The sequence below is a fragment of the Ambystoma mexicanum genome, chromosome 13, assembly GCF_040938575.1.
Source record: "Ambystoma mexicanum isolate Mex_15411 chromosome 13, UKY_AmexF1_1, whole genome shotgun sequence".
NCBI lineage: Eukaryota > Metazoa > Chordata > Amphibia > Caudata > Ambystomatidae > Ambystoma > Ambystoma mexicanum.
The window spans coordinates 342,290,849-342,315,921 of NC_090938.1; the positions used below are offsets into that span (position 1 = coordinate 342,290,849).

General features: G+C 48.7%; 10 non-coding genes across 10 annotated transcripts; all 10 read right to left on the reverse strand.

Moving 5' to 3' along the window:
- Positions 1-4,270: 4,270 nt before the first annotated feature.
- On the reverse strand, positions 4,271-4,343 carry TRNAR-ACG (transfer RNA arginine (anticodon ACG)). Its single transcript has one exon. It is a non-coding gene; the product is annotated as a tRNA-Arg (tRNA).
- A 312-nt stretch (positions 4,344-4,655) lies between these two features.
- TRNAR-ACG (transfer RNA arginine (anticodon ACG)) lies at positions 4,656-4,728 on the reverse strand. The gene has a single exon. It is a non-coding gene; the product is annotated as a tRNA-Arg (tRNA).
- A 4,523-nt stretch (positions 4,729-9,251) lies between these two features.
- TRNAR-ACG (transfer RNA arginine (anticodon ACG)) lies at positions 9,252-9,324 on the reverse strand. Its single transcript has one exon. It is a non-coding gene; the product is annotated as a tRNA-Arg (tRNA).
- Positions 9,325-14,223: 4,899 nt separating this feature from the next.
- TRNAR-ACG (transfer RNA arginine (anticodon ACG)) lies at positions 14,224-14,296 on the reverse strand. Its single transcript has one exon. It is a non-coding gene; the product is annotated as a tRNA-Arg (tRNA).
- A 312-nt stretch (positions 14,297-14,608) lies between these two features.
- On the reverse strand, positions 14,609-14,681 carry TRNAR-ACG (transfer RNA arginine (anticodon ACG)). Its single transcript has one exon. It is a non-coding gene; the product is annotated as a tRNA-Arg (tRNA).
- A 4,524-nt stretch (positions 14,682-19,205) lies between these two features.
- Positions 19,206-19,278, reverse strand: TRNAR-ACG (transfer RNA arginine (anticodon ACG)). The gene has a single exon. It is a non-coding gene; the product is annotated as a tRNA-Arg (tRNA).
- Positions 19,279-19,590: 312 nt separating this feature from the next.
- Positions 19,591-19,663, reverse strand: TRNAR-ACG (transfer RNA arginine (anticodon ACG)). The gene has a single exon. It is a non-coding gene; the product is annotated as a tRNA-Arg (tRNA).
- Positions 19,664-19,975: 312 nt separating this feature from the next.
- Positions 19,976-20,048, reverse strand: TRNAR-ACG (transfer RNA arginine (anticodon ACG)). The gene has a single exon. It is a non-coding gene; the product is annotated as a tRNA-Arg (tRNA).
- A 4,525-nt stretch (positions 20,049-24,573) lies between these two features.
- Positions 24,574-24,646, reverse strand: TRNAR-ACG (transfer RNA arginine (anticodon ACG)). The gene has a single exon. It is a non-coding gene; the product is annotated as a tRNA-Arg (tRNA).
- A 312-nt stretch (positions 24,647-24,958) lies between these two features.
- TRNAR-ACG (transfer RNA arginine (anticodon ACG)) lies at positions 24,959-25,031 on the reverse strand. Its single transcript has one exon. It is a non-coding gene; the product is annotated as a tRNA-Arg (tRNA).
- Between the last annotated feature and the right edge of the window lie 42 nt (positions 25,032-25,073).

Consider the following 25,073-nt stretch of genomic DNA (forward strand, 5'->3'; position numbering starts at 1 on the left):
GCACGTATTTTCTGGCGAGTTTTACGGACCAAGCATCTCATTTATTGTACGATAGCACTCACATTTTCATGCGCAAATAACAGATTTAGACTGTTTTCACTTTTTAGTATTGTACCATTTTATGTGCTCGGTGCTCTTCAGTGTTAAATCCGCGGGAGAGGATGATCTGTACCCAGATCAACCCCAAAAGTGCCATACAGATATGAAACAGGTAAGGCCTGAGTGATAGGCGTGCCAAGGAGTACTCGACATGCATGCCACAGAAACGCGAAACATGCAACAAGTGAGAGACATAAAATGGGGTTTTTCACTTTAAGAAAATAACATATAATATATTGAATACAATTTTTTGTTTACTTCTTAAAAGGTGTTTTATTGAGCTGTAGCCTTCCTCTTAGAGAGCAGGACTAAGAAGCCCGGCTGGAGCATTTCAGCACATTTTTATTTCCTTTTGGCGATCGCTGTGTCAGGGTGTTGGGTTGGGGCTCCAAGATTGCCGAACACCAGGCGAGCAGTCTATCATGGGGAACAGTTTAGTATACAACACCGGTGCGATGAAGGCACATGGCCTACTGTGCATTTTAAGCACCACCTATAAGCCGAAACCGTTGCATTGAAGTACAGGTAGGAGGGAGATGACATGTGAAGAGGGACACACGACTTGGTTTTTTTTGGGTTATTTATTTGTTAAATATTGTTGGTTGTTTATCGTCTAATTGACTGCCTTGGGCCATGCTTACCTCTTTGGCCATTCCCACCCACTCCTTGCCCCTCCCACCCAAAACTCAACCCCTGGTATCTATGTTGTTTCTAAGCAGTCTGCTGTGAGTTAATGGCTTAATTGCCGCTGTAAATGGCTACCGGTATAATAACAAAAATCTTACCCAATTCTACCTGTCCTTAACTCACTACCCCACCCCCTCTATTCCCACCTCTCCCCTCTCACCCAATCTACCCTTATCCCCACCCTACTCTACCACCACTGACTATACCCCAAACCACTCTACACCTACCCCACTCTTCGCTACCCACAATATCCCACACCACTGTAGACCTACCCTACCCACTGCCCCACCCCACTGTACCCCTATCCATCAAACCACTGTAGACTGGCAAGGTGACACAAGGTCCTTTGATCCCAATAGATTTCGCCCAGCCTTTCCATATCTTCAGATCACTACCGAGTTAAGGTACGTGTTTGTTGAGTCTTCAACTTACCCCAGACCTACGCTAGTTGTTCAAGATCAGACAGGCAGTCAAAGTGAACAGGCACGCCTTTGACAGTGTCTCTTCGGATGTAGGTAGATGCACAAAGTATTCTATTCTGAGGTCCATGCATTCTGCCATGTAAGCGCCAAACAGCCCTTTCACGGGAAGACCCTTCAAAAAGTAAAGACTCCGCTTTCTGTATGTTGGCATGTAGCACGTAGCCCATCTTGGCAGATAGCGTACATCACATTGCATCTAGTGGTGGCCCTATGTTGTGATTCTTCACTTGCCAAATCATAGCAGTGCTAAAAGGTCATGGCCAAGAGGCCTCAGCGGCAGGGGATCTGCGTCCAGTGCAAATTGGCACATGCCAAAACGTCCTGAACAATGGAGAAGGCAAAGAAGTTTCATTAGTGGTGTAATGGGAGGATAAATCGTGTTCCAGATGTTGGGGACATCCCTCAGACCTGTTAAGGGCCTCCATCACACCACTGAGGAATTATCCTTGTTTGTTACTGTTTGCAATGAATGATTGAAGGAGTTGCGTATCTTCAGATCTATAGATTCCTGCTATGATATGACATGATATTGTATTTGAATCGTACTCATACACGCGTGTTTCAGAGCGTGACGAGGCAAGGGAGGGGAAGAAGGGAGGACAAAACAGCGATCTTCCTAGGCCCAGTGACATTGAGAATGCTCAAGTGCAGGGGAGAGGGAGGGAGGAAAGTGAAAGGAGAGGGGCGAGGTGGAACGTGCCTAGGAAGGGATAAAAACAACAACAACTGGTAGCGCAGCCAGCAGGGTGGCAAGTGCGAGGTTTAAAGCGCAGACAAGGGGTGTCTGATAAGTGCAGGTAAGGGCACTGTAGGGTTACAGATACAGACCCAAGTGCAAGGATTGCGTGCAAGGGTTGCCAGGAGGCAGTGCAGGTGTGCGGCTGGGTGGGCAGGGACCTTGGCCCGAAATCAGAGGGTAGCCAGGTGCACGGAGCCGAAGCAGACAGATCAGCAGGGGAGCGGAAGAGCAAAGGCAGAAGCAAAGAGGAAGGTCTTGAGGTGCTTCCGGAACCAGAGATGGTTCTCCTCAAGTTTCAGTGTGGCAGGCAGGCTGTTCCAGAGGGAGGCCCCAGCTGAGGAAAGAGATCTACCCCCAACTCGTTGCTTGGAGAAGCGACCGGCCCTGAGGGAGTTGGAGGTGGAGGAGAAAAGAGCTCGAGTGGGAAGGTATTTACGGAGGGAGAGTTGAAGGTATTTTGGACCCAGGCCCCAGTAAGCCTTGTGGACAATGCAGAGGGACTTGAATTTAACCCTTGCAGCCACTGGGAGCAATGAAAAGATTTCAGGGCTGGAGAGATACGATCCCTGGGCTTCAGACCAAGGAAACGTCTTGCAGTCCTGTTCTGGATGAGTTGCAGAGGACAGAGAGAAGAAGCAGGCAGATTTAGAAAGAGGCTGTTGCAGTAGTCTAGCCTAGAGAGAATCAGAGCTCTAGATACAGTAAGCTTCTGGGCGAAGGAGAGGAAAGGAACAATACCTCTGCAAATGTACAGTTGGTAGTTTGACTTCTTAGAGATCTCAGAGATGTGAGAAGAAAAGGAGAGTGTGGAGTCGAAGATGACCCCAAGGTTCTTAGCCTCAAAGGTGGGAGCAGGAAGAGGGCCAAGGGAGGCCGGCCAGAGAGTGGCAGGTAAGGAGGGTGCAGGTGTGCCGATGAGGAGAATCTCTGCCTAAATGGGATTAAGGCAGAGATCATTGGCGGCAGACCAGTCCTGGATGGCAGACAGACGGTCAGAGATGAGGGAGGGAAGCCTGAAAACAAGCAGAGTGTCATCCGCATAGCACTGAAAGTTGAAGCAGAGAGCTGCAATGCGGTGGGAAATGGGTGCCAGGTATTGGTTGAACAGCCAGGGAGAGAGGTTAGACCCGTGGGGAACACCACAAGTAGAGAATGAGATGGCGAAAAGGAAGGACCCAAGTTGGACCTGGGAGGGCCGATCAGAGTGGAAAGAGGTCATCCAGGCCAGGGCCTGATCAGTGATACCCGGCTTATCACGGAGACAGTTGAGCAGGATGGCATGGTTGACCGTGTCAAAGGCAGAAGAGAAATCGAGTAGGATGAGGACCCAAAAGGGATGTTAGAGTCATGGTTGGACAGCAGGTCTTCACAGGTGTTCAGGAGAGCAGTTTCCATGCTTCTGACAGCTCTGAAGCCAGGCTGATGGTCATGGAGACAACCAACAGAGTCGGTGTGAAGATTAAGCTGGGAGATGGTCAGCTTTTCCAAGAGTTTGCCCTGGAAAGGAGTGATAGAAACCTGCGAAGTTAGCCGGGCCGGAGGGGTCGGCTGTGGAATTTTTGAGAAGAGGGTGCACAAGAGAATGCTTCAGAGTGGAGGGGAAGATTCCACAGGTGATGGAATGGTTACAGAAGTCGGCCAGATTCAGAGCAAGGGTGTCAATGTGGTCCTTGATGGTTTTGGACGAACAGGGAAGAACCTGTTTTGACTGGAATCACACAATCTCCTGGGCTTGCGCCAATCTGGTTTCCAACCAAGCCACGGCACTGAATCGGCCTTACTGGACCTAAAGATTCAACAGGATGATATCAAAGATGCCAAGAAGCAAGCCCTCCTCTTGTTACTGGGCCTGTCTGCAGCCTTCGACCATGTATACATATTGAATAAATCAAAAAGGCAGCCTATGATCGAGCCAGCCAGGAGTCAACCTGGAATTAGTCAAATGTGTTATCCATTGCGCCACTGGACCGCTGCTACAGCGTGAGCAGGAGTCAGCACTTTTGTAACGAAACAGAAGTTTCCTGCTTGAGACACAGTGAGAAACGTACTTCTCATTTTTACAAGGAGAGGTAGAAAAAAACGCTACAAGCCCACAATGAGCAGGTGAGCGAGCGTGTGCCATCATGAGAAACTTAGTTCTCATTTTTCCCAGAGGAGAGGTAGAAAAAACGCACTAACTACGAACAAACAATGTGCTTTTGTGTGCCATGCGTGACAAGGCTCATTTTTAAATACTTTCTAGAACAAAAAGGCAGCATGCAAACGAGCCAGCCAGGAGTCGAACCTGGAATCTTCTGCTCCGTAGGCAGACGCGTTATCCATTGCGCCACTGGCCCTCTGTTGCAGTGACTCTTGGAATCAGCACTTTTGTTACGACGCAGATGCTCATCATGCGGATTGAGCCATCATGAGCAACTTAGTTCTCATTTTTATAAGGAGAGGTGGTTGAAAACACGCCTACGAACTGACAATGAGCAGGCGTGTGCCATGTGTTAGAGACATCATGAGAAATAACGTAGTTCCCATTTTTTCTCCCGAGTAGAGGTAGAAACACGCTGCAACAGTGACTACAAACACACAATGAGCTTTCGAGTGCCTTGCGTGAGAAGGCTCATTTTTAAATACAGAACAAAAAGGCAGCATTTGAACGAGCCAGCCAGGAGTCGAACCTGGAATCTTCTGCTCCGTAGGCAGACGCGTTATCCATTGCGCCACTGGCCCGCTGCTGCACTGTGAGCTGCATTCAGCACTTTTGTTACGAACCAGAGGCTCAGGTCGGGCTGCCTGAGACATCACGAGAAACTTTGTTCTCATTTTTACAGCGAGAGGTAGGAAAAACGCTACCAACACACAATAAGCAGGCGTGTGACATGTGTTAAAGAAGGCTCATTTTTAAATACTTTATTGAAAACAATACATACACACATCTGATAAAGAACGCATTTGGCATCAGATACTGCCCGGATTGCAACTCTCTGCACGTATTTTCTGGCGAGTTCTACGGACCAAGCATCTCATTTATTGTACTATAGCACTCACATTTTCATGCGCAAATAACAGATTTAGACTGTTTTCACTTTTTAGTATTGTACCATTTTATGTGCTCGGTGCTCTTCAGTGTTAAATCCGCGGAGAGGATGATCTGTACCCAGATCAACCCCAAAAGTGCCATACAGATATGAAACAGGTAAGGCCTGAGTGATAGGCGTGCCAAGGAGTACTCGACGTGCATGCCACAGAAACGCGAAACATGCAACAAGTGAGAGACATAAAATGGGGTTTTTCACTTTAAGAAATAACATATAATATATTGAATACAATTTTTTGTTTACTTCTTAAAAGGTGTTTTATTGAGCTGTAGCCTTCCTCTTAGAGAGCAGGACTAAGAAGCCCGGCTGGAGCATTTCAGCACATTTTTATTTCCTTTTGGCGATCGCTGTGTCAGGGTGTTGGGTTGGGGCTCCAAGATTGCCGAACACCAGGCGAGCAGTCTATCATGGGGAACAGTTTAGTATACAACACCGGTGCGATGAAGGCACATGGCCTACTGTGCATTTTAAGCACCACCTATAAGCCGAAACCGTTGCATTGAAGTACAGGTAGGAGGGAGATGACATGTGAAGAGGGACGCACGACTTGGTTTTTTTGGGTTATTTATTTGTTAAATATTGTTGGTTGTTTATCGTCTAATTGACTGCCTTGGGCCATGCTTACCTCTTTGGCCATTCCCACCCACTCCTTGCCCCTCCCACCCAAAACTCAACCCCTGGTATCTATGTTGTTTCTAAGCAGTCTGCTGTGAGTTAATGGCTTAATTGCCGCTGTAAATGGCTACCGGTATAATAACAACAATCTTACCCAATTCTACCTGTCCTTAACTCACTACCCCACCCCCTCTATTCCCACCTCTCCCCTCTCACCCAATCTACCCTTATCCCCACCCTACTCTACCACCACTGACTATACCCCAAACCACTCTACACCTACCCCACTCTTCGCTACCCACAATATCCCACACCACTGTAGACCTACCCTACCCACTGCCCCACCCCACTGTACCCCTATCCATCAAACCACTGTAGACTGGCAAGGTGGCACGAGGTCCTTTGATCCCAATAGATTTCGCCCAGCCTTTCCATATCTTCAGATCACTACCGAGTTAAGGTACGTGTTTGTTGAGTCTTCAATTTACCCCAGACCTACGCTAGTTGTTCAAGATCAGACAGGCAGTCAAAGTGAACAGGCACGCCTTTGACAGTGTCTCTTCGGATGTAGGTAGATGCACAAAGTATTCTATTCTGAGGTCCATGCATTCTGCCATGTAAGCGCCAAACAGCCCTTTCACGGGAAGACCCTTCAAAAAGTAAAGACTCCGCTTTCTGTATGTTGGCATGTAGCACGTAGCCCATCTTGGCAGATAGCGTACATCACATTGCTTCTAGTGGTGGCCCCATGTTGTGATTCTTCACTTGCCAAATCATAGCAGTGCTAAAAGGTCATGGCCAAGAGGCCTCAGCGGCAGGGGATCTGCGTCCAGTGCAAATTGGCACATGCCAAAACGTCTTGAACAATGGAGAAGGCAAAGAAGTTTCATTAGTGGTGTAATGGGAGGATAAATCGTGTTCCAGATGTTGGGGACATCCCTCAGACCTGTTAAGGGCCTCCATCACACCACTGAGGAATTATCCTTGTTTGTTACTGTTTGCAATGAATGATTGAAGGAGTTGCGTATCTTCAGATCTATAGATTCCTGCTATGATATGACATGATATTGTATTTGAATCGTACTCATACACGCGTGTTTCAGAGCGTGACGAGGCAAGGGAGGGGAAGAAGGGAGGACAAAACAGCGATCTTCCTAGGCCCAGTGACATTGAGAATGCTCAAGTGCAGGGGAGAGGGAGGGAGGAAAGTGCAAGGAGAGGGGCGAGGTGGAACGTGCCTAGGAAGGGATAAAAACAACAACAACTGGTAGCGCAGCCAGCAGGGTGGCAAGTGTGAGGTTTAAAGCGCAGACAAGGGGTGTCTGATAAGTGCAGGTAAGGGCACTGTAGGGTTACAGATACAGACCCAAGTGCAAGGATTGCGTGCAAGGGTTGCCAGGAGGCAGTGCAGGTGTGCGGCTGGGTGGGCAGGGACCTTGGCCCGAAATCAGAGGGTAGCCAGGTGCACGGAGCCGAAGCAGACAGATCAGCAGGGGAGCGGAAGAGCAAAGGCAGAAGCAAAGAGGAAGGTCTTGAGGTGCTTCCGGAACCAGAGATGGTTCTCCTCAAGTTTCAGTGTGGCAGGCAGGCTGTTCCAGAGGGAGGCCCCAGCTGAGGAAAGAGATCTACCCCCAACTCGTTGCTTGGAGAAGCGACCGGCCCTGAGGGAGTTGGAGGTGGAGGAGAAAAGAGCTCGAGTGGGAAGGTATTTACGGAGGGAGAGTTGAAGGTATTTTGGACCCAGGCCCCAGTAAGCCTTGTGGACAATGCAGAGGGACTTGAATTTAACCCTTGCAGCCACTGGGAGCAATGAAAAGATTTCAGGGCTGGAGAGATACGATCCCTGGGCTTCAGACCAAGGAAACGTCTTGCAGTCCTGTTCTGGATGAGTTGCAGAGGACAGAGAGAAGAAGCAGGCAGATTTAGAAAGAGGCTGTTGCAGTAGTCTAGCCTAGAGAGAATCAGAGCTCTAGATACAGTAAGCTTCTGGGGGAAGGAGAGGAAAGGAACAATACCTCTGCAAATGTACAGTTGGTAGTTTGACTTCTTAGAGATGTCAGAGATGTGAGAAGAAAAGGAGAGTGTGGAGTCGAAGATGACCCCAAGGTTCTTAGCCTCAAAGGTGGGAGCAGGAAGAGGGCCAAGGGAGGCCGGCCAGAGAGTGGCAGGAAAGGAGGGTGCAGGTGTGCCGATGAGGAGAATCTCTGCCTAAATGGGATTAAGGCAGAGATCATTGGCGGCAGACCAGTCCTGGATGGCAGACAGACGGTCAGAGATGAGGGAGGGAAGCCTGAAAACAAGCAGAGTGTCATCCGCATAGCACTGAAAGTTGAAGCAGAGAGCTGCAATGCGGTGGGAAATGGGTGCCAGGTATTGGTTGAACAGCCAGGGAGAGAGGTTAGACCCGTGGGGAACACCACAAGTAGAGAATGAGATGGCGAAAAGGAAGGACCCAAGTTGGACCTGGGAGGGCCGATCAGAGTGGAAAGAGGTCATCCAGGCCAGGGCCTGATCAGTGATACCCGGCTTATCACGGAGACAGTTGAGCAGGATGGCATGGTTGACCGTGTCAAAGGCAGAAGAGAAATCGAGTAGGATGAGGACCCAAAAGGGATGTTAGAGTCATGGTTGGACAGCAGGTCTTCACAGGTGTTCAGGAGAGCAGTTTCCATGCTTCTGACAGCTCTGAAGCCAGGCTGATGGTCATGGAGACAACCAACAGAGTCGGTGTGAAGATTAAGCTGGGAGATGGTCAGCTTTTCCAAGAGTTTGCCCTGGAAAGGAGTGATAGAAACCTGCGAAGTTAGCCGGGCCGGAGGGGTCGGCTGTGGAATTTTTGAGAAGAGGGTGCACAAGAGAATGCTTCAGAGTGGAGGGGAAGATTCCACAGGTGATGGAATGGTTACAGAAGTCGGCCAGATTCAGAGCAAGGGTGTCAATGTGGTCCTTGATGGTTTTGGACGAACAGGGAAGAACCTGTTTTGACTGGAATCACACAATCTCCTGGGCTTGCGCCAATCTGGTTTCCAACCAAGCCACGGCACTGAATCGGCCTTACTGGACCTAAAGATTCAACAGGATGATATCAAAGATGCCAAGAAGCAAGCCCTCCTCTTGTTACTGGGCCTGTCTGCAGCCTTCGACCATGTATACATATTGAATAAATCAAAAAGGCAGCCTATGATCGAGCCAGCCAGGAGTCAACCTGGAATTAGTCAAATGTGTTATCCATTGCGCCACTGGACCGCTGCTACAGCGTGAGCAGGAGTCAGCACTTTTGTAACGAAATAGAAGTTTCCTGCTTGAGACACAGTGAGAAACGTACTTCTCATTTTTACAAGGAGAGGTAGAAAAAAACGCTACAAGCCCACAATGAGCAGGTGAGCGAGCGTGTGCCATCATGAGAAACTTAGTTCTCATTTTTCCCAGAGGAGAGGTAGAAAAAACGCACTAACTACGAACAAACAATGTGCTTTTGTGTGCCATGCGTGACAAGGCTCATTTTTAAATACTTTCTAGAACAAAAAGGCAGCATGCGAACGAGCCAGCCAGGAGTCGAACCTGGAATCTTCTGCTCCGTAGGCAGACGCGTTATCCATTGCGCCACTGGCCCTCTGCTGCAGTGACTCTTGGAATCAGCACTTTTGTTACGACGCAGATGCTCATCATGCGGATTGAGCCATCATGAGCAACTTAGTTCTCATTTTTATAAGGAGAGGTGGTTGAAAACACGCCTACGAACTGACAATGAGCAGGCGTGTGCCATGTGTTAGAGACATCATGAGAAATAACGTAGTTCCCATTTTTTCTCCCGAGTAGAGGTAGAAACACGCTGCAACAGTGACTACAAACACACAATGAGCTTTCGAGTGCCTTGCGTGAGAAGGCTCATTTTTAAATACAGAACAAAAAGGCAGCATTTGAACGAGCCAGCCAGGGAATCTTCTGCTCCGTAGGCAGACGCGTTATCCATTGCGCCACTGGCCCGCTGCTGCACTGTGTGCTGCATTCAGCACTTTTGTTACGAACCAGAGGCTCAGGTCGGGCTGCCTGAGACATCACGAGAAACTTTGTTCTCATTTTTACAGCGAGAGGTAGGAAAAACGCTACCAACACACAATAAGCAGGCGTGTGACATGTGTTAAAGAAGGCTCATTTTTAAATACTTTATTGAAAACAATACATACAAACATCTGACAAAGAACGCATTTGGCATCAGATACTGCCCGGATTGCAACTCTCTGCACGTATTTTCTGGCGAGTTTTACGGACCAAGCATCTCATTTATTGTACTATAGCACTCACATTTTCATGCGCAAATAACAGATTTAGACTGTTTTCACTTTTTAGTATTGTACCATTTTATGTGCTCGGTGCTCTTCAGTGTTAAATCCGCGGGAGAGGATGATCTGTACCCAGATCAACCCCAAAAGTGCCATACAGATATGAAACAGATAAGGCCTGAGTGATAGGCGTGCCAAGGAGTACTCGACGTGCATGCTACAGAAACGCGAAACATGCAACAAGTGAGAGACATAAAATGGGGTTTTTCACTTTAAGAAATAACATATAATATATTGAATACAATTTTTTGTTTACTTCTTAAAAGGTGTTTTATTGAGCTGTAGCCTTCCTCTTAGAGAGCAGGACTAAGAAGCCCGGCTGGAGCATTTCAGCACATTTTTATTTCCTTTTGGCGATCGCTGTGTCAGGGTGTTGGGTTGGGGCTCCAAGATTGCCGAACACCAGGCGAGCAGTCTATCATGGGGAACAGTTTAGTATACAACACCGGTGCGATGAAGGCACATGGCCTACTGTGCATTTTAAGCACCACCTATAAACCGAAACCGTTGCATTGAAGTACAGGTAGGAGGGAGATGACATGTGAAGAGGGACACACGACTTGTTTTTTTTTGGGTTATTTATTTGTTAAATATTGTTGGTTGTTTATCGTCTAATTGACTGCCTTGGGCCATGCTTACCTCTTTGGCCATTCCCACCCACTCCTTGCCCCTCCCACCCAAAACTCAACCCCTGGTATCTATGTTGTTTCTAAGCAGTCTGCTGTGAGTTAATGGCTTAATTGCCGCTGTAAATGGCTACCGGTATAATAACAAAAATCTTACCCAATTCTACCTGTCCTTAACTCACTACCCCACCCCCTCTATTCCCACCTCTCCCCTCTCACCCAATCTACCCTTATCCCCACCCTACTCTACCACCACTGACTATACCCCAAACCACTCTACACTTACCCCACTCTTCGCTACCCACAATATCCCACACCACTGTACACCTACCCTACCCACTGCCCCACCCCACTGTACCCCTATCCATCAAACCACTGTAGACTGGCAAGGTGACACGAGGTCCTTTGATCCCAATAGATTTCGCCCAGCCTTTCCATATCTTCAGATCACTACCGAGTTAAGGTACGTGTTTGTTGAGTCTTCAACTTACCCCAGACCTACGCTAGTTGTTCAAGATCAGACAGGCAGTCAAAGTGAACAGGCACGCCTTTGACAGTGTCTCTTCGGATGTAGGTAGATGCACAAAGTATTCTATTCTGAGGTCCATGCATTCTGCCATGTAAGCGCCAAACAGCCCTTTCACGGGAAGACCCTTCAAAAAGTAAAGACTCCGCTTTCTGTATGTTGGCATGTAGCACGTAGCCCATCTTGGCAGATAGCGTACATCACATTGCATCTAGTGGTGGCCCCATGTTGTGATTCTTCACTTGCCAAATCATAGCAGTGCTAAAAGGTCATGGCCAAGAGGCCTCAGCGGCAGGGGATCTGCGTCCAGTGCAAATTGGCACATGCCAAAACGTCCTGAACAATGGAGAAGGCAAAGAAGTTTCATTAGTGGTGTAATGGGAGGATAAATCGTGTTCCAGATGTTGGGGACATCCCTCAGACCTGTTAAGGGCCTCCATCACACCACTGAGGAATCATCCTTGTTTGTTACTGTTTGCAATGAATGATTGAAGGAGTTGCGTATCTTCAGATCTATAGATTCCTGCTATGATATGACATGATATTGTATTTGAATCGTACTCATACACGCGTGTTTCAGAGCGTGACGAGGCAAGGGAGGGGAAGAAGGGAGGACAAAACAGCGATCTTCCTAGGCCCAGTGACATTGAGAATGCTCAAGTGCAGGGGAGAGGGAGGGAGGAAAGTGCAAGGAGAGGGGCGAGGTGGAACGTGCCGAGGAAGGGATAAAAACAACAACAACTGGTAGCGCAGCCAGCAGGGTGGCAAGTGCGAGGTTTAAAGCGCAGACAAGGGGTGTCTGATAAGTGCAGGTAAGGGCACTGTAGGGTTACAGATACAGACCCAAGTGCAAGGATTGCGTGCAAGGGTTGCCAGGAGGCAGTGCAGGTGTGCGGCTGGGTGGGCAGGGACCTTGGCCCGAAATCAGAGGGTAGCCAGGTGCACGGAGCCGAAGCAGACAGATCAGCAGGGGAGCGGAAGAGCAAAGGCAGAAGCAAAGAGGAAGGTCTTGAGGTGCTTCCGGAACCAGAGATGGTTCTCCTCAAGTTTCAGTGTGGCAGGCAGGCTGTTCCAGAGGGAGGCCCCAGCTGAGGAAAGAGATCTACCCCCAACTCGTTGCTTGGAGAAGCGACCGGCCCTGAGGGAGTTGGAGGTGGAGGAGAAAAGAGCTCGAGTGGGAAGGTATTTACGGAGGGAGAGTTGAAGGTATTTTGGACCCAGGCCCCAGTAAGCCTTGTGGACAATGCAGAGGGACTTGAATTTAACCCTTGCAGCCACTGGGAGCAATGAAAAGATTTCAGGGCTGGAGAGATACGATCCCTGGGCTTCAGACCAAGGAAACGTCTTGCAGTCCTGTTCTGGATGAGTTGCAGAGGACAGAGAGAAGAAGCAGGCAGATTTAGAAAGAGGCTGTTGCAGTAGTCTAGCCTAGAGAGAATCAGAGCTCTAGATACAGTAAGCTTCTGGGGGAAGGAGAGGAAAGGAACAATACCTCTGCAAATGTACAGTTGGTAGTTTGACTTCTTAGAGATGTCAGAGATGTGAGAAGAAAAGGAGAGTGTGGAGTCGAAGATGACCCCAAGGTTCTTAGCCTCAAAGGTGGGAGCAGGAAGAGGGCCAAGGGAGGCCGGCCAGAGAGTGGCAGGAAAGGAGGGTGCAGGTGTGCCGATGAGGAGAATCTCTGCCTAAATGGGATTAAGGCAGAGATCATTGGCGGCAGACCAGTCCTGGATGGCAGACAGACGGTCAGAGATGAGGGAGGGAAGCCTGAAAACAAGCAGAGTGTCATCCGCATAGCACTGAAAGTTGAAGCAGAGAGCTGCAATGCGGTGGGAAATGGGTGCCAGGTATTGGTTGAACAGCCAGGGAGAGAGGTTAGACCCGTGGGGAACACCACAAGTAGAGAATGAGATGGCGAAAAGGAAGGACCCAAGTTGGACCTGGGAGGGCCGATCAGAGTGGAAAGAGGTCATCCAGGCCAGGGCCTGATCAGTGATACCCGGCTTATCACGGAGACAGTTGAGCAGGATGGCATGGTTGACCGTGTCAAAGGCAGAAGAGAAATCGAGTAGGATGAGGACCCAAAAGGGATGTTAGAGTCATGGTTGGACAGCAGGTCTTAACAGGTGTTCAGGAGAGCAGTTTCCATGCTTCTGACAGCTCTGAAGCCAGGCTGATGGTCATGGAGACAACCAACAGAGTCGGTGTGAAGATTAAGCTGGGAGATGGTCAGCTTTTCCAAGAGTTTGCCCTGGAAAGGAGTGATAGAAACCTGCGAAGTTAGCCGGGCCGGAGGGGTCGGCTGTGGAATTTTTGAGAAGAGGGTGCACAAGAGAATGCTTCAGAGTGGAGGGGAAGATTCCACAGGTGATGGAATGGTTACAGAAGTCGGCCAGATTCAGAGCAAGGGTGTCAATGTGGTCCTTGATGGTTTTGGACGAACAGGGAAGAACCTGTTTTGACTGGAATCACACAATCTCCTGGGCTTGCGCCAATCTGGTTTCCAACCAAGCCACGGCACTGAATCGGCCTTACTGGACCTAAAGATTCAACAGGATGATATCAAAGATGCCAAGAAGCAAGCCCTCCTCTTGTTACTGGGCCTGTCTGCAGCCTTCGACCATGTATACATATTGAATAAATCAAAAAGGCAGCCTATGATCGAGCCAGCCAGGAGTCAACCTGGAATTAGTCAAATGTGTTATCCATTGCGCCACTGGACCGCTGCTACAGCGTGAGCAGGAGTCAGCACTTTTGTAACGAAATAGAAGTTTCCTGCTTGAGACACAGTGAGAAACGTACTTCTCATTTTTACAAGGAGAGGTAGAAAAAAACGCTACAAGCCCACAATGAGCAGGTGAGCGAGCGTGTGCCATCATGAGAAACTTAGTTCTCATTTTTCCCAGAGGAGAGGTAGAAAAAACGCACTAACTACGAACAAACAATGTGCTTTTGTGTGCCATGCGTGACAAGGCTCATTTTTAAATACTTTCTAGAACAAAAAGGCAGCATGCGAACGAGCCAGCCAGGAGTCGAACCTGGAATCTTCTGCTCCGTAGGCAGACGCGTTATCCATTGCGCCACTGGCCCTCTGCTGCAGTGACTCTTGGAATCAGCACTTTTGTTACGACGCAGATGCTCATCATGCGGATTGAGCCATCATGAGCAACTTAGTTCTCATTTTTATAAGGAGAGGTGGTTGAAAACACGCCTACGAACTGACAATGAGCAGGCGTGTGCCATGTGTTAGAGACATCATGAGAAATAACGTAGTTCCCATTTTTTCTCCCGAGTAGAGGTAGAAACACGCTGCAACAGTGACTACAAACACACAATGAGCTTTCGAGTGCCTTGCGTGAGAAGGCTCATTTTTAAATACAGAACAAAAAGGCAGCATTTGAACGAGCCAGCCAGGAGTCGAACCTGGAATCTTCTTCTCCGTAGGCAGACGCGTTATCCATTGCGCCACTGGCCCGCTGCTGCACTGTGAGCTGCATTCAGCACTTTTGTTACGAACCAGAGGCTCAGGTCGGGCTGCCTGAGACATCACGAGAAACTTTGTTCTCATTTTTACAGCGAGAGGTAGGAAAAACGCTACCAACACACAATAAGCAGGCGTGTGACATGTGTTAAAGAAGGCTCATTTTTAAATACTTTATTGAAAACAATACATACAAACATCTGACAAAGAACGCATTTGGCATCAGATACTGCCCGGATTGCAACTCTCTGCACGTATTTTCTGGCGAGTTTTACGGACCAAGCATCTCATTTATTGTACTATAGCACTCACATTTTCATGCGCAAATAACAGATTTAGACTGTTTTCACTTTTTAGTATTGTACCATTTTATGTGCTCGGTGCTCTTCAGTGTTAAATCCGCGGGAGAGGATGATCTGTACCCAGATCAACCCCAAAAGTGCCATACAGATATGAAACAGATAAGGCCTGAGTGATAGGCGTGCCAAGGAGTACTCGACGTGCATGCCACAGAAACGCGAAACATGCAACAAGTGAGAGACATAAAATGGGGTTTTTCACTTTAAGAAATAACATATAATATATTGAATACAATTTTTTGTTTACTTCTTAAAAGGTGTTTTATTGAGCTGCAGCCTTCCTCTTAGAGAGCAGGACAAAGAAGCACGGCTGGAGCATTTCAGCACATTTTTATTTCCTTTTGGCGATCGCTGTGTCAGGGTGTTGGGTTGGGGCTCCAAGATTGCCGAACACCAGGCGAGCAGTCTATCATGGGGAACAGTTTAGTATACAACACCGGTGCGATGAAGGTACATGGCCTACTGTGCATTTTAAGCACCACCTATAAGCCGAAACCGTTGCATTGAAGTACAGGTAGGAGGGAGATGACATGTGAAGAGGGACACACGACTTGTTTTTTTTTGGGTTATTTATTTGTTAAATATTGTTGGTTGTTTATCGTCTAATTGACTGCCTTGGGCCATGCTTACCTCTTTGGCCATTCCCACCCACTCCTTGCCCCTCCCACCCAAAACTCAACCCCTGGTATCTATGTTGTTTCTAAGCAGTCTGCTGTGAGTTAATGGCTTAATTGCCGCTGTAAATGGCTACCGGTATAATAACAAAAATCTTACCCAATTCTACCTGACCTTAACTCACTACCCCACCCCCTCTATTCCCACCTCTCCCCTCTCACCCAATCTACCCTTATCCCCACCCTACTCTACCACCACTGACTATACCCCAAACCACTCTACACCTACCCCACTCTTCGCTACCCACAATATCCCACACCACTGTACACCTACCCTACCCACTGCCCCACCCCACTGTACCCCTATCCATCAAACCACTGTAGACTGGCAAGGTGACACGAGGTCCTTTGATCCCAATAGATTTCGCCCAGCCTTTCCATATCTTCATATCACTACCGAGTTAAGGTACGTGTTTGTTGAGTCTTCAACTTACCCCAGACCTACGCTAGTTGTTCAAGATCAGACAGGCAGTCAAAGTGAACAGGCACGCCTTTGACAGTGTCTCTTCGGATGTAGGTAGATGCACAAAGTATTCTATTCTGAGGTCCATGCATTCTGCCATGTAAGCGCCAAACAGCCCTTTCACAGGAAGACCCTTCAAAAAGTAAAGACTCCGCTTTCTGTATGTTGGCATGTAGCACGTAGCCCATCTTGGCAGATAGCGTACATCACATTGCATCTAGTGGTGGCCCTATGTTGTGATTCTTCACTTGCCAAATCATACAGTGCTAAAAGGTCATGGCCAAGAGGCCTCAGCGGCAGGGGATCTGCGTCCAGTGCAAATTGGCACATGCCAAAACGTCCTGAACAATGGAGAAGGCAAAGAAGTTTCATTAGTGGTGTAATGGGAGGATAAATCGTGTTCCAGATGCTGGGGACATCCCTCAGACCTGTTAAGGGCCTCCATCACACCACTGAGGAATTATCCTTGTTTGTTACTGTTTGCAATGAATGATTGAAGGAGTTGCGTATCTTCAGATCTATAGATTCCTGCTATGATATGACATGATATTGTATTTGAATCGTACTCATACACGCGTGTTTCAGAGCGTGACGAGGCAAGGGAGGGGAAGAAGGGAGGACAAAACAGCGATCTTCCTAGGCCCAGTGACATTGAGAATGCTCAAGTGCAGGGGAGAGGGAGGGAGGAAAGTGCAAGGAGAGGGGCGAGGTGGAACGTGCCTAGGAAGGGATAAAAACAACAACAACTGGTAGCGCAGCCAGCAGGGTGGCAAGTGCGAGGTTTAAAGCGCAGACAAGGGGTGTCTGATAAGTGCAGGTAAGGGCACTGTAGGGTTACAGATACAGACCCAAGTGCAAGGATTGCGTGCAAGGGTTGCCAGGTGGCAGTGCAGGTGTGCGGCTGGGTGGGCAGGGACCTTGGCCCGAAATCAGAGGGTAGCCAGGTGCACGGAGCCGAAGCAGACAGATCAGCAGGGGAGCGGAAGAGCAAAGGCAGAAGCAAAGAGGAAGGTCTTGAGGTGCTTCCGGAACCAGAGATGGTTCTCCTCAAGTTTCAGTGTGGCAGGCAGGCTGTTCCAGAGGGAGGCCCCAGCTGAGGAAAGAGATCTACCCCCAACTCGTTGCTTGGAGAAGCGACCGGCCCTGAGGGAGTTGGAGGTGGATGAGAAAAGAGCTCGAGTGGGAAGGTATTTACGGAGGGATTGTTGAAGGTATTTTGGACCCAGGCCCCAGTAAGCCTTGTGGACAATGCAGAGGGACTTGAATTTAACCCTTGCAGCCACTGGGAGCAATGAAAAGATTTCAGGGCTGGAGGGATACGATCCCTGGGCTTCAGACCAAGGAAACGTCTTGCAGTCCTGTTCTGGATGAGTTGCAGAGGACAGAGAGAAGAAGCAGGCAGATTTAGAAAGAGACTGTTGCAGTAGTCTAGCCTAGAGAGAATCAGAGCTCTAGATACAGTAAGTTTCTGGGGGAAGGAGAGGAAAGGAACAATACCTCTGCAAATGTACAGTTGGTAGTTTGACTTCTTAGAGATGTCAGAGATGTGAGAAGAAAAGGAGAGTGTGGAGTCGAAGATGACCCCAAGGTTCTTAGCCTCAAAGGTGGGAGCAGGAAGAGGGCCAAGGGAGGCCGGCCAGAGAGTGGCAGGAAAGGAGGGTGCAGGTGTGCCGATGAGGAGAATCTCTGCCTAAATGGGATTAAGGCAGAGATCATTGGCGGCAGACCAGTCCTGGATGGCAGACAGACGGTCAGAGATGAGGGAGGGAAGCCTGAAAACAAGCAGAGTGTCATCCGCATAGCACTGAAAGTTGAAGCAGAGAGCTGCAATGCGGTGGGAAATGGGTGCCAGGTATTGGTTGAACAGCCAGGGAGAGAGGTTAGACCCGTGGGGAACACCACAAGTAGAGAATGAGATGGCGAAAAGGAAGGACCCAAGTTGGACCTGGGAGGGCCGATCAGAGTGGAAAGAGGTCATCCAGGCCAGGGCCTGATCAGTGATACCCGGCTTATCACGGAGACAGTTGAGCAGGATGGCATGGTTGACCGTGTCAAAGGCAGAAGAGAAATCGAGTAGGATGAGGACCCAAAAGGGATGTTAGAGTCATGGTTGGACAGCAGGTCTTCACAGGTGTTCAGGAGAGCAGTTTCCATGCTTCTGACAGCTCTGAAGCCAGGCTGATGGTCATGGAGACAACCAACAGAGTCGGTGTGAAGATTAAGCTGGGAGATGGTCAGCTTTTCCAAGAGTTTGCCCTGGAAAGGAGTGATAGAAACCTGCGAAGTTAGCCGGGCCGGAGGGGTCGGCTGTGGAATCTTTGAGAAGAGGGTGCACAAGAGAATGCTTCAGAGTGGAGGGGAAGATTCCACAGGTGATGGAATGGTTACAGAAGTCGGCCAGATTCAGAGCAAGGGTGTCAATGTGGTCCTTGATGGTTTTGGACGAACAGGGAAGAACCTGTTTTGACTGGAATCACACAATCTCCTGGGCTTGCGCCAATCTGGTTTCCAACCAAGCCACGGCACTGAATCGGCCTTACTGGACCTAAAGATTCAACAGGATGATATCAAAGATGCCAAGAAGCAAGCCCTCCTCTTGTTACTGGGCCTGTCTGCAGCCTTCGACCATGTATACATATTGAATAAATCAAAAAGGCAGCCTATGATCGAGCCAGCCAGGAGTCAACCTGGAATTAGTCAAATGTGTTATCCATTGCGCCACTGGACCGCTGCTACAGCGTGAGCAGGAGTCAGCACTTTTGTAACGAAACAGAAGTTTCCTGCTTGAGACACAGTGAGAAACGTACTTCTCATTTTTACAAGGAGAGGTAGAAAAAAACGCTACAAGCCCACAATGAGCAGGTGAGCGAGCGTGTGCCATCATGAGAAACTTAGTTCTCATTTTTCCCAGAGGAGAGGTAGAAAAAACGCACTAACTACGAACAAACAATGTGCTTTTGTGTGCCATGCGTGACAAGGCTCATTTTTAAATACTTTCTAGAACAAAAAGGCAGCATGCGAACGAGCCAGCCAGGAGTCGAACCTGGAATCTTCTGCTCCGTAGGCAGACGCGTTATCCATTGCGCCACTGGCCCTCTGCTGCAGTGACTCTTGGAATCAGCACTTTTGTTACGACGCAGAGGCTCATCATGCGGATTGAGCCATCATGAGCAACTTAGTTCTCATTTTTATAAGGAGAGGTGGTTGAAAACACGCCTACGAACTGACAATGAGCAGGCGTGTGCCATGTGTTAGAGACATCATGAGAAATAACGTAGTTCCCATTTTTTCTCCCGAGTAGAGGTAGAAACACGCTGCAACAGTGACTACAAACACACAATGAGCTTTCGAGTGCCTTGCGTGAGAAGGCTCATTTTTAAATACAAAACAAAAAGGCAGCATTTGAACGAGCCAGCCAGGAGTCCAACCTGGAATCTTCTGCTCCGTAGGCAGACGCGTTATCCATTGCGCCACTGGCCCGCTGCTGCACTGTGAGCTGCATTCAGCACTTTTGTTACAACGCAGAGGCTCATCATGCTGATTGAGCCATCATGAGCAACTTAGTTCTCATTTTTATAAGGAGAGGTGGTTGAAAACACGCCTACGAACTGACAATGAGCAGGCGTGTGCCATGTGTTAGAGACATCATGAGAAATAAGGTAGTTCCCATTTTTTCTCCCGAGTAGAGGTAGAAACACGCTGCAACAGTGACTACAAACACACAATGAGCTTTCGAGTGCCTTGCGTGAGAAGGCTCATTTTTAAATACAGAACAAAAAGGCAGCATTTGAACGAGCCAGCCAGGAGTCGAACCTGGAATCTTCTGCTCCGTAGGCAGACGCGTTATCCATTGCGCCACTGGCCCGCTGCTGCACTGTGTGCTGCATTCAGCACTTTTGTTACGAACCAGAGGCTCAGGTCGGGCTGCCTGAGACATCACGAGAAACTTTGTTCTCATTTTTACAGCGAGAGGTAGGAAAAACGCTACCAACACACAATAAGCAGGCGTGTGACATGTGTTAAAGAAGGCTCATTTTTAAATACTTTATTGAAAACAATACATACACACATCTGACAAAGAACACATTTGGCATCAGATACTGCCCGGATTGCAACTCTCTGCACGTATTTTCTGGCGAGTTTTACGGACCAAGCATCTCATTTATTGTACTATAGCACTCACATTTTCATGCGCAAATAACAGATTTAGACTGTTTTCACTTTTTAGTATTGTACCATTTTATGTGCTCGGTGCTCTTCAGTGTTAAATCCGCGGAGAGGATGATCTGTACCCAGATCAACCCCAAAAGTGCCATACAGATATGAAACAGGTAAGGCCTGAGTGATAGGCGTGCCAAGGAGTACTCGACGTGCATGCCACAGAAACGCGAAACATGCAACAAGTGAGAGACATAAAATGGGGTTTTTCACTTTAAGAAAATAACATATAATATATTGAATACAATTTTTTGTTTACTTCTTAAAAGGTGTTTTATTGAGCTGTAGCCTTCCTCTTAGAGAGCAGGACTAAGAAGCCCGGCTGGAGCATTTCAGCACATTTTTATTTCCTTTTGGCGATCGCTGTGTCAGGGTGTTGGGTTGGGGCTCCAAGATTGCCGAACACCAGGCGAGCAGTCTATCATGGGGAACAGTTTAGTATACAACACCGGTGCGATGAAGGCACATGGCCTACTGTGCATTTTAAGCACCACCTATAAGCCGAAACCGTTGCATTGAAGTACAGGTAGGAGGGAGATGACATGTGAAGAGGGACACACGACTTGGTTTTTTTTGGGTTATTTATTTGTTAAATATTGTTGGTTGTTTATCGTCTAATTGACTGCCTTGGGCCATGCTTACCTCTTTGGCCATTCCCACCCACTCCTTGCCCCTCCCACCCAAAACTCAACCCCTGGTATCTATGTTGTTTCTAAGCAGTCTGCTGTGAGTTAATGGCTTAATTGCCGCTGTAAATGGCTACCGGTATAATAACAAAAATCTTACCCAATTCTACCTGTCCTTAACTCACTACCCCACCCCCTCTATTCCCACCTCTCCCCTCTCACCCAATCTACCCTTATCCCCACCCTACTCTACCACCACTGACTATACCCCAAACCACTCTACACCTACCCCACTCTTCGCTACCCACAATATCCCACACCACTGTAGACCTACCCTACCCACTGCCCCACCCCACTGTACCCCTATCCATCAAACCACTGTAGACTGGCAAGGTGACACGAGGTCCTTTGATCCCAATAGATTTCGCCCAGCCTTTCCATATCTTCAGATCACTACCGAGTTAAGGTACGTGTTTGTTGAGTCTTCAACTTACCCCAGACCTACGCTAGTTGTTCAAGATCAGACAGGCAGTCAAAGTGAACAGGCACGCCTTTGACAGTGTCTCTTCGGATGTAGGTAGATGCACAAAGTATTCTATTCTGAGGTCCATGCATTCTGCCATGTGAGCGCCAAACAGCCCTTTCACGGGAAGACCCTTCAAAAAGTAAAGACTCCGCTTTCTGTATGTTGGCATGTAGCACGTAGCCCATCTTGGCAGATAGCGTACATCACATTGCATCTAGTGGTGGCCCTATGTTGTGATTCTTCACTTGCCAAATCATAGCAGTGCTAAAAGGTCATGGCCAAGAGGCCTCAGCGGCAGGGGATCTGCGTCCAGTGCAAATTGGCACATGCCAAAACGTCCTGAACAATGGAGAAGGCAAAGAAGTTTCATTAGTGGTGTAATGGGAGGATAAATCGTGTTCCAGATGTTGGGGACATCCCTCAGACCTGTTAAGGGCCTCCATCACACCACTGAGGAATTATCCTTGTTTGTTACTGTTTGCAATGAATGATTGAAGGAGTTGCGTATCTTCAGATCTATAGATTCCTGCTATGATATGACATGATATTGTATTTGAATCGTACTCATACACGCGTGTTTCAGAGCGTGACGAGGCAAGGGAGGGGAAGAAGGGAGGACAAAACAGCGATCTTCCTAGGCCCAGTGACATTGAGAATGCTCAAGTGCAGGGGAGAGGGAGGGAGGAAAGTGCAAGGAGAGGGGCGAGGTGGAACGTGCCTAGGAAGGGATAAAAACAACAACAACTGGTAGCGCAGCCAGCAGGGTGGCAAGTGCGAGGTTTAAAGCGCAGACAAGGGGTGTCTGATAAGTGCAGGTAAGGGCACTGTAGGGTTACAGATACAGACCCAAGTGCAAGGATTGCGTGCAAGGGTTGCCAGGAGGCAGTGCAGGTGTGCGGCTGGGTGGGCAGGGACCTTGGCCCGAAATCAGAGGGTAGCCAGGTGCACGGAGCCGAAGCAGACAGATCAGCAGGGGAGCGGAAGAGCAAAGGCAGAAGCAAAGAGGAAGGTCTTGAGGTGCTTCCGGAACCAGAGATGGTTCTCCTCAAGTTTCAGTGTGGCAGGCAGGCTGTTCCAGAGGGAGGCCCCAGCTGAGGAAAGAGATCTACCCCCAACTCGTTGCTTGGAGAAGCGACCGGCCCTGAGGGAGTTGGAGGTGGAGGAGAAAAGAGCTCGAGTGGGAAGGTATTTACGGAGGGAGAGTTGAAGGTATTTTGGACCCAGGCCCCAGTAAGCCTCGTGGACAATGCAGAGGGACTTGAATTTAACCCTTGCAGCCACTGGGAGCAATGAAAAGATTTCAGGGCTGGAGAGATACGATCCCTGGGCTTCAGACCAAGGAAACGTCTTGCAGTCCTGTTCTGGATGAGTTGCAGAGGACAGAGAGAAGAAGCAGGCAGATTTAGAAAGAGGCTGTTGCAGTAGTCTAGCCTAGAGAGAATCAGAGCTCTAGATACAGTAAGCTTCTGGGGGAAGGAGAGGAAAGGAACAATACCTCTGCAAATGTACAGTTGGTAGTTTGACTTCTTAGAGATGTCAGAGATGTGAGAAGAAAAGGAGAGTGTGGAGTCGAAGATGACCCCAAGGTTCTTAGCCTCAAAGGTGGGAGCAGGAAGAGGGCCAAGGGAGGCCGGCCAGAGAGTGGCAGGAAAGGAGGGTGCAGGTGTGCCGATGAGGAGAATCTCTGCCTAAATGGGATTAAGGCAGAGATCATTGGCGGCAGACCAGTCCTGGATGGCAGACAGACGGTCAGAGATGAGGGAGGGAAGCCTGAAAACAAGCAGAGTGTCATCCGCATAGCACTGAAAGTTGAAGCAGAGAGCTGCAATGCGGTGGGAAATGGGTGCCAGGTATTGGTTGAACAGCCAGGGAGAGAGGTTAGACCCGTGGGGAACACCACAAGTAGAGAATGAGATGGCGAAAAGGAAGGACCCAAGTTGGACCTGGGAGGGCCGATCAGAGTGGAAAGAGGTCATCCAGGCCAGGGCCTGATCAGTGATACCCGGCTTATCACGGAGACAGTTGAGCAGGATGGCATGGTTGACCGTGTCAAAGGCAGAAGAGAAATCGAGTAGGATGAGGACCCAAAAGGGATGTTAGAGTCATGGTTGGATAGCAGGTCTTCACAGGTGTTCAGGAGAGCAGTTTCCATGCTTCTGACAGCTCTGAAGCCAGGCTGATGGTCATGGAGACAACCAACAGAGTCGGTGTGAAGATTAAGCTGGGAGATGGTCAGCTTTTCCAAGAGTTTGCCCTGGAAAGGAGTGATAGAAACCTGCGAAGTTAGCCGGGCCGGAGGGGTCGGCTGTGGAATTTTTGAGAAGAGGGTGCACAAGAGAATGCTTCAGAGTGGAGGGGAAGATTCCACAGGTGATGGAATGGTTACAGAAGTCGGCCAGATTCAGAGCAAGGGTGTCAATGTGGTCCTTGATGGTTTTGGACGAACAGGGAAGAACCTGTTTTGACTGGAATCACACAATCTCCTGGGCTTGCGCCAATCTGGTTTCCAACCAAGCCACGGCACTGAATCGGCCTTACTGGACCTAAAGATTCAACAGGATGATATCAAAGATGCCAAGAAGCAAGCCCTCCTCTTGTTACTGGGCCTGTCTGCAGCCTTCGACCATGTATACATATTGAATAAATCAAAAAGGCAGCCTATGATCGAGCCAGCCAGGAGTCAACCTGGAATTAGTCAAATGTGTTATCCATTGCGCCACTGGACCGCTGCTACAGCGTGAGCAGGAGTCAGCACTTTTGTAACGAAATAGAAGTTTCCTGCTTGAGACACAGTGAGAAACGTACTTCTCATTTTTACAAGGAGAGGTAGAAAAAAACGCTACAAGCCCACAATGAGCAGGTGAGCGAGCGTGTGCCATCATGAGAAACTTAGTTCTCATTTTTCCCAGAGGAGAGGTAGAAAAAACGCACTAACTACGAACAAACAATGTGCTTTTGTGTGCCATGCGTGACAAGGCTCATTTTTAAATACTTTCTAGAACAAAAAGGCAGCATGCGAACGAGCCAGCCAGGAGTCGAACCTGGAATCTTCTGCTCCGTAGGCAGACGCGTTATCCATTGCGCCACTGGCCCTCTGCTGCAGTGACTCTTGGAATCAGCACTTTTGTTACGACGCAGATGCTCATCATGCGGATTGAGCCATCATGAGCAACTTAGTTCTCATTTTTATAAGGAGAGGTGGTTGAAAACACGCCTACGAACTGACAATGAGCAGGCGTGTGCCATGTGTTAGAGACATCATGAGAAATAACGTAGTTCCCATTTTTTCTCCCGAGTAGAGGTAGAAACACGCTGCAACAGTGACTACAAACACACAATGAGCTTTCGAGTGCCTTGCGTGAGAAGGCTCATTTTTAAATACAGAACAAAAAGGCAGCATTTGAACGAGCCAGCCAGGAGTCGAACCTGGAATCTTCTGCTCCGTAGGCAGACGCGTTATCCATTGCGCCACTGGCCCGCTGCTGCACTGTGTGCTGCATTCAGCACTTTTGTTACGAAC